The sequence below is a fragment of the Pelobates fuscus genome, chromosome 13 (genome assembly GCF_036172605.1).
Source record: "Pelobates fuscus isolate aPelFus1 chromosome 13, aPelFus1.pri, whole genome shotgun sequence".
Classification (NCBI taxonomy): Eukaryota; Metazoa; Chordata; class Amphibia; order Anura; family Pelobatidae; genus Pelobates; species Pelobates fuscus.
Window position 1 is genome coordinate 52,768,484 of NC_086329.1, and position 9,688 is coordinate 52,778,171.

The following is a 9,688-nucleotide window of genomic DNA, read 5'->3' on the forward strand; positions in this document are numbered from 1 at the left end:
GGCGCACTGCGGTAGTGGAACTTGAATTTCATGTTCCGGTTTCCGGCGGGACTGAAAGGAAGTGTGCACAAGCTGAGTGCGCACTTCCTTTCAGTCCCGCCGGAAACCGGAACATGAAATTCAAGTTCCACTACCGCGGTGCGCCCTGTGCTGCCGGCCAACGCTGCAAGACAGGTAAGTAATTATATGACAAGGGGAGGGGGACAGTATGGGAGGGGGATGAAGTCTATGGGGAGGGAGGGGGATGAAGTCTATGGGGAGGGAGGGGGATGAAGTCTATGGGGAGGGAGGGGGATGAAGTCTATGGGGAGGGAGGGGGATGAAGTCTATGAGGAGGGAGGGGGATGAAGTCTATGGGGAGGGAGGGGGATGAAGTCTATGGGGAGGGGGGGATGAAGTCTATGGGGAGGGGGGGATGAAGTCTATGGGGAGGGGGGGTGAAGTCTATGGGGAGGGGGGGTGAAGTCTATGGGGAGGGGGTGGGTGAAGACTATGGGGAGGGGGTGGGTGAAGACTATGGGGAGGGGGTGGGTGAAGACTATGGGGAGGGGGTGGGTGAAGACTATGGGGAGGGGGTGGGTGAAGTCTATGGGGAGGGGGTGGATGAAGTCTATGGGGAGGGGGTGGATGAAGTCTATGGGGAGGGGGTGGATGAAGTCTATGGGGAGGGGGTGGATGAAGTCTATGGGGAGGGGGTGGATGAAGTCTATGGGGAGGGGGTGGATGAAGTCTATGGGGAGGGGGTGGGTGAAGTCTATGGGGAGGGGGTGGGTGAAGTCTATGGGGAGGGGGTGGGTGAAGTCTATGGGGAGGGGGTGGGTGAAGTCTATGGGGAGGGGGTGGGTGAAGTCTATGGGGAGGGGGTGAGTGAAGACTATGGGAGAGAGGAGAAGACTATGGAAGGGGGGGACACTATGGGACAGGGGAGAAAAAAAATATTCTGTACAAACTGTCCCATAGTAAGAAACACTATGGGACAGTTTGTTCAGAATATTTTTTTTCTGGGTTTCTTCCTCTAAAAACTAGGTGCGTCTTATGGTGAGGTGCGTCTTATGGAGCGAAAAATACGGTAATTAATGAGTGCTTCCCTGGGTGGCCACCATTCGTACAGATGAACGCCGGCCAGGTGGAGCATCCGTATTCCGATTAGAGACGCTTCTCTTGCCAGGTTTCACCCAAGGAACCCTGTGAACAGAGGCTGTTCGTGGCAGTTACTGTGCGGGGGGGTGGGGGGGGGGGGGGTCCCTGAGATTGGTGGAGACACTCTTTGTGGACAATGGCGGTTTGGCGGGCTTTCCATAGCTGGGAGCCAAAGAAGTGGGAAGCTTTCCCGCACTGGGCCCCCCAGGTACAGATGCTCATGGGATGAAGACCTCTTGTCACTGGAGATAGGAATCCCGGAGGATGGGAGGCGGGAACAGGAGACAAAGGGACTGGAGTTATGTTTCCGTCAGGAAACCCCTGGGAGGGGGAGGTCCCTGAGATTGGACACTGAGTGGCGGGAACAGGGGACAAAGTGACTGGGGTATACGACCCCAGGGAGGGGGAGGATCCTGGGAGGGGACATTCTTTATGTGTGATCCACCTCTTGCATGGGGAAAAGTATAAAGCCGAGTGTGGCCAATAAAGTTGTTGTTGTACCCTGGAACTCTGTGTCCCCCGGTTACTGGGGGGGAAGTGGGTCTCTTTGTTTATTAATAACAGAGGTAACCAGTCAGGATACCCCGGGTCCGCTACAACAATCTATCCTTGTACTAGTTTAGAACAGGTGGAAGAAGGGGGAAAACTAAATTCTTAGAAACTATTTCAAAGAAATAAAAGGATGCTGTTGATGCTTACTTGAGACATTATTAGTGCCGACACTATTATCAACAGCATCCTTTTATTTCTTTGATTTTTTAGGTTATTCAGTTCTTCTCTACATATTCCTACTAATTTCATTAGCAATTGCAGCGGGGGGGGCAGGGGGGGGGGTTAGAAGCAGAGCAGGTATTTTGCTAAGGGGTGCCCTTGAAGGCACAAGAATCTTTCATCTTAGTGATAGGAGAAAAGTCTCATAGGATTCGGTCCGCCCTTTCATTCACCCGTTCGTTACCAGCACAGGAATATATTGTACTTAGGCTATCTCTATCAACTCAGTGCTACTATAACTGCGGCAAAATCGATATCAACAGAAAGAACTACACTCTCTCATTGGTTCAGCTTCTCTCAACACAGTTTATTTCTACTACTTATTTTATTAGTAGCTGCAACGGGCGGTTTAGAAACAGAGCAGGTTTTATTCATAGGGGTGCCCTCGTAGGCACTTGAGATTCTTACTCTATGATAGGAGAAAAAGTCTCTAAGAATTTTGTTTCCCCCTTTCTTCCACCTGTTCTAAACTAGTCCAAGTATACATTGTATCACATACAAGTCACTAATTCAGACGATTTGATTTGCTATGATATCGCTACTATACTAAATTGATACAATAGGGAAGAATCTGTACTCTATTGATTTTACCTTTCACTTTCAATATTTTATACGAATCAAATAAAAATTATATTTTACCTTAGATTTTTTTTGCTCACTAGTCCTCTCACTAAGAGAAGACAGACTCATGGGTAGATTTATTTTCGTTTTTTCATTTGTTTTGTTTTATTGATATTCACTGTTTGGGGGTTATCCCCTTTTTTTGCTACCTAATTGAGTCTTCTCTGCACAAAAAGGCTTGATCCTTTTCTTTTTCTTTGCTTTAAATTATTACGAGAGAATTGTAGTTTCAAGGGATTAGCTTCCAACAGAAAAAGCACGGACCATTGCAAAAACAACATCGTTATAGTGGTTATGATTCTCAGTGTCCCTTTAAAAAGATAATTTTACACATGTTTTGGCCAAACTTGTAAAAAATGAAACCCCAGTAAGATATTTAGGTTTTAAAGACTGAGTAGAAAATTAGAAGCTTTGCTGAACTTTATGATGAATTCCTAAATCGTATCTGGCATGGAATTATCAAAATTAATTTTCTAAACAGTGTAGTTCAGGTTGAAAAAAAATTCACATCCATCACACTCAGATTTTTAAACCGCTAAATTGAAGTCATTACCAATATTGATTCAAAAAGGTAATTAAGTGCCTTAATATGCCGGATAGTATCCAAAGTACACGTTTTGTGAATTTTTAAAATTGTATTTCTTATTTGTATTTAAAGGGACATTCCACTGCCAAAATACAAAATAAATAAAAAATACAAAATCATTGTTAAATAGATATACCCTCATATGAAAAATTGCATGGATTTAATTATATGTTTTTCATTGGGGATATATGTAAGAAAGCTTGCAAAAAACACATTTCTCATGTCTGCTGCCATTGCAAGCCCTCCCCTTCAAGCCCCGCCCAAACTTTCTGTGGATGTCCAATCACAGACTTCCCAATGCAGCGTAATTAGAAGTCTTTGCAAGGCAGTGCTCTAGGGCCTAGAGCACTGCCTTGCAAAGACTTCTAATTACGCTGCCTCTTGAGTTTAGCACTATTGAGCTAGTCAAACCAGGCAGTAACAGGACCGGTTGTCTACTTGACCAGGTTAATTCATTAAAGTGTACATTTCTATTATAATCTGCGATTTTCATAAAATGAAAAAAGAGAACACACTCTTCACACATAGAGCTTTTCAGCAAGCTAACGTGCTTTAGGGGTTAGGAGTGTCCCTTTAAAGACACAAGTGCCAGTATGTCAATATTCTAAAATTCAACACTGCACTACCAATAACCAATGCATAGAGCACAATCTATCTGCCAGGCTATATATCCTCTCTCTGTGCCAATCAAACTGATAATGGTCAGGATTAGCTGTACTCACTTTGTTCAGTTTGCAGACACACCCACATATTAACCCAACCTTGGATCATTTTCTTAATTTTATCATGAAAGTATTTTAAAATAAATTCCGAATAAATGAAAACTGATATTCAGATGTGAAACAGTTTTTGTGGTCAGAGCTAACAGTGTATGGTTAGTAAACAGGAAGGTGATTTGTGATAGCATGATTGCAGGGACAAAGATTGCAAAGCTACAGGTGCAGATGACATGGTGGCAAGCCTGATCAGAGAACAAATCTTTAAAAGAGCAATCTATGTAACATCGTAACCACAGCTCTGTGTAGAAGTTCTATTACCTAAGGCAACCTTAGGCACTCCAGATGTTTTGGACTACATCCCCCATAATGTTCCTATACTCATAATGCTGGCAAAGGATCATGGGAGGTGTAGTCCAAAACATCTGGAGTGCCGAAGGTTGCCTATGCCTGACCTAGAGTCTCTGGAAACTAACCCAGACTTTTGTTTTGTCAAATGGCACCCTGGGCACTCCTGCCTACAGCCATTTTGATTTCAACGGGGCTGTCTCCAAGTGCTGAGAAAAGTCAAGTTTTTGTTAAACCCTTTCTAAATGGTGTAAATTCCTCTCCATTCCATCCCATTTTCAAGTAATTTAATAAGACGGACAGAAAAGACTATAAAGTGTCCGTCTAATTAAATGACTTGAAAATGGGATGGAATGGAGAGGAATTTATACCTGGTGTGCATCTAGAATTTTCAAGCAGTTTCTACAGCCCCTTACCACTTCTGCTGGAATATGTCTGAACGATGAACAGCAGAAACCTATGTGTGTAAGTGGAATCGGCAGTCTATAACACACATGTTGACACAGACAAGATATTGTAAAATTTAGAAATTTCAATAAGCGCATCTTACAGCCCCTCTCACTGATTCAGACATTTGCTTGTACATGTTATTCATCACGATTAATAAAATGCTTATTTCATTTCAGTCCTCCATCCACATACAAATAACTTTCCCTAATGTGTTCAACAAACGCAACTAAGATTTTTGCATTTGGATGTTTAAATCTTGTGTTAATGAGTTTTTTTTTTTTTATATCACCGACTCCTTTGTGTATATCCAGCCAGCCTTGCGAAACATTGGAGCTGGTTTTAACTAGTGGCATGTCGGGCGGCTGCTTAGCATTGGATAACATTTACTGATGCTCTCGGATAAGCAGCCAGCATCTCTGGGAAGGTTTGTGAATTCTATTTGTGCTCTTACTAGGTCCTGGAGTCCACAGGAACATGACATTGTAATCTCTGTGATGTTTTATTTATAAGGCGGCGCACTAGATAGGGTGTTAACAAACAAAGATGATTGCTTTAGGGGCATTCTCTCCTCCTGAGGTAATTAAGACTGAGCATTTCCACCGGTCGGATATTCACACAACAGATAAACCTTTTTGTTTGTTAAAAAGAAGGGAAATTTGTATATAAAATATCCAGGCCAAAGGCCTTAAACTCTAACAATAAAACATTGCTCAGGTATGCTTTAACGGGCCTCATTAAAACTCACCGAAATATACATGTATGAAATATACACCATATTCAAAATGGTATTATCCATTGGGTATTGATGACTAATGGGAAGAAAGGAGTGCATTAATAACATGCCAGTAACACGTTTCACATCATGCAAATAGTTAAAAAAGATATAAAAAAATAATTAGGAATGGACTTATTTGAGACATGCATTACTTACTGCACCTTCACTCAGACAATCATACTTTTTCCTTTTTATATTACCTACTACCTAGCACTTATAGTCTTATTTATTACAGTGAGAATTGTTGGTAATATATAGTGAATTTAAAGCGAATTTCACATTTATGGCCTAAGTAGCTGAACTGGACATATGCTTCAAATTCATCTAGTTTGGCTTTAAATTTGAAATTCACTTTGAATTCACTTTGAATTCACTTTGAATTCACTTTGAATTCTGACAATTCTCATTTTAGTAGGTAACCCTGTATACGTCTAAAATTCCATGTGGTCATGGTGCACAAAGGTCATGACATTTGGCAAGAGGTGTCTGCCCTATATATTTATGAAGAGAAGCCTAATTGACTACCATACCACTATGTTTGACCACATATGCACATACAGTGGTTGCTCTATTCATAATTTTGAAAATTGACAATTATGTCAATTAGACATTTAGAACGTTATTTATCAAATCTTGGAAAACAGTAGGTGTATTGAGCAACCTGAAGGGCATGATGGTATATTTATAGTAGCCACATTAGATGTTGAATGCAATTCATTGTTAGTCTCCTTCTTTTGGATAATATGCTACCTTAAATTCAAGTTTGGTGACTACCCTAGATTCCTTGAGCCTATCAAAGTGTTCTCTGATGAGAGAAATTGGTAAACATTTTTGATAGTTAGATTTTTTTACTCCCCCTGTAGTCAATACAGGGGTGCAAGGCACCCTCTTTTTGTGAAACAAAAAGAACGCTGCTCTCTGCTCCAGTGAGAGAGAACAAGCTAAACACTTTTTTGAATGCCTCAGTAAAAACAGGATAATTATGCACTCAAGGATTGTTTAATACTTCTAAAACAATTAATCTAAAGAACTAGGCTTTAGGTGGCTTTTTACAGCTATTATTACAGAGACGGTGTTCATATGTATTTGATTCAAATTACATTTTAACACAGTTAAAGGGTACCTCTCGGTCCAATACTTGCCAGTGGTTAACACTAGATGTATTATCCATTTTCAAAGATCCCTTATGGTGAGGTCCTGAGGTCAATTTGAGGGTCACTGAGTATTTACTTACCCACAATTTCTTATCCTTTGACTCGTTCTTGTAACTGCAAAGATGTGGTACGACCTTGGGAACAAAACTTGCCCCATCCTATGCCAACCTATATATGAGTTAGTACGAGGTCATGAGGAAAACATATTGTACTTTACAAATGCTTCAATGATGGCCTTTTGGTTGTTTAAAATGGGACTTTGCAACAGGCTAATGACTTTATAACATAGATTAACAAAATTATCTAAACTTGTCCTTTACTGCTTATTTTTAAATTAACTGTATTCAGTTTCTACACCTAAAATTAGACCATCTTGAAGGTAAAGAAGCCTTACAGACTGTGGTATTTATGTACCTGAATAAAACAACAAAATCTCTGGTTACATCTGCAGGTTTAGCAAGGGCGATGTAGTTGTTAGCAACAAACTTAAACATGAAAAGGGTATAACCCATGTGGATTTTAAAAAGTATATAAAAAAAAATACTAACAAGATGCTGCAGGTTGGGCTACAAGAGCCTGGCCCTTCTGACTTAGGGTAAATGGTCCTAACCAGCACAGTTTGCCAGGCTTGGGTGAATTGGTCTATTCTGTGATTCAATACATCCAAATGGGAAAATGTGAAGGAGGGAAAGATGGACTACAAATGTGGAATATAGTGGGAGAGAAATTAAATAGGAAAATAAAAAAGAGACTGAATCAAGAGATAGAGTGACATTGGAAGGGGGTAATACAGAAAAAAATAGCAAGATTTTCCATATTTTTCCATACTTATATTAATCAGGCCCCTGGCATGTTAAAAAATGCTTGCTCCCAATACTGAACAAGTTGGACAGCACTAAGATAAATATTATGCATTATACTTAACTTAAGCTTTGTGTGAATCCAATTCTACTATAGGGAGTGGAGCTATGCATTTCAAGTGTTATCCTGTTTTAAATTAATTTTGTTGAGCAGCCAATCAGAGGTAAGATCCAGTAAATTATGCAAAATAGAATGTTTTTAGCCCAGTATGTAATTAGCTTGTATGAATGAACTACTGAAATGCTTTATAGACATTTTGCACATCAGCCATTTTTGTTTGGTTGTTTTGAAGTTGTTTTATATTTTTCTTTGCAAAATTTGGTGCAAAAAAATGGGAAAAAATTTACCATTCTGAAAAAAGCAGTTTCTATGTTAACTATTCAAATGTTAAATATTACAATTTACAAGCGTTACTAAAATTAGAATAGGACCCACCGATATTGGGGGCACTGTGCAGTAGTGGTGGGTGTAACACAGTATGATCATATGGTAGAACTGAATCCCCATATGTGTTTGCTAAGATAGATGATTTTAAGTAGCCTTGCAAAATTTGAAACTATTTTTTTTTTTAATTTATGTGTGGGTGTGCGCACTGTTCCTTAATTTGTATTTTGTATGTATTTTGTTCTTTATGGCAGCACCCCTACTTAGAAATGCATGTACCAGGTGTGCCCCCAATTCCCCTTTTTAACTATTACAAATGTAACATTTAGTCTTGTAAAGCAGTCGACCACAAGCAATCTTACCCATTGTGATACGTCCATGACCAATTTAATCTTTGTTACTTTTTCCAAACCAATAGAAAGATTTTCAGAAACACAATCCCTGGCTAAATACTTTGCCACTTTGCTACAGTAGTTATCATCTTCAGTGCGTACTTTGTTCATTTTAGTGGGTGTAGCACTATCAGATGCTATTTGAAGGTCATAGGAAGGGGACCCACTTATATCTATTTATGTAAAGAAAAATGCATTTTTTAATGAAGCTCTGAATATCTTATTTACACAGACGTGTTTCTAACCATTTATTGCAGTTGCACATTATTGTGATATACCTCAGAAGACTATGATATTTACAAGAAATTGCAAATTTTAGGTCAAAGAAGATGAATTAGCATATATTTCTCCAAATCACCAATTTTCCAACTCATCTATTTTGGCCATACATTTGCAATTATTTCGTTAATTCTTTACAATTTACAATTTAGTTTTTTTTTTTTCATGCTTTTTGAAATAATGTATCGACAAGTTAGTTGTCGCTTAAATGGCTTTTGCTCTACTTAGCCATTGCCAACTGTTGCCACGTTAGAAAACGGAAACTTAAATCACTGGTAATTAGCAGTTGATAAGAGTTTTAATGTCTTCCATAGAGATTAATAGGAGACGCTAAATGCTAAGTAACACCTAATTTCCATGCTAGACAGTTAAACTTACCACTTCTCACTATCTGACGAAAGATTTACGCCTGACTCATCTAGGTGTTAAAAGAAAAAAACAAGTTAATGACTACATTTGTTTAATACATCCTATATCTAAAATGTGCGTAGTCTATATTTAAGTACATATAGGCACTTAAATGTCGTTTTCAATAAGTATCTATGAAATTTGATAAGTTAGATGTATACAAACATTAAAGGCAACTTGATCAGACAATTGCAGGTAAAGTGCATGTGTGTTGTGTGAACCTCGTATAATGTCCTGGTGGAGTTGTTTTGGCAATGATTTAGAAAATGTATAGAAGACAAACAAAATGTGCAGATACAGGCGCGTAATGTGAAAACAGTATAATAGTTTTAGCTGCTGAAAACACTCAGTGGATATCCCAATTCCACTATGTATAAGGTAAAACAAACATACTAGTTGTTTAGGTGATATGTCCTACCACCTAAACACAAAAGTGTGATAGCAGCGCTATTTAGATTGTTACTTACCCCTTCAAACTGAATGGGGTAGAGTCACATGTAATAAAAGAGAAAAATATACAAAATTGTGCAATCTAATTTATAAATGTGTAGTGAGAGTGGATAAATCTCTGTATAATCTCACTCACATTTTATAGAGCCTTTTTGAGGCGTATATGCTCTAAACACTGTAGCTTTTAGGGTCCTTTAGAAAATGTGCCTTTTCACTGACTTGAATCCACTTTGTGAATAAGTAAGTACTCTGTGGTAGTCGGTATCAGCGGAAGAGAACATGAGTATTATGAAGATGTCAAATGCAAACCTGTTGGTATTTTTTTTTGTTAAATCTGCTTTTCACTCATGGAA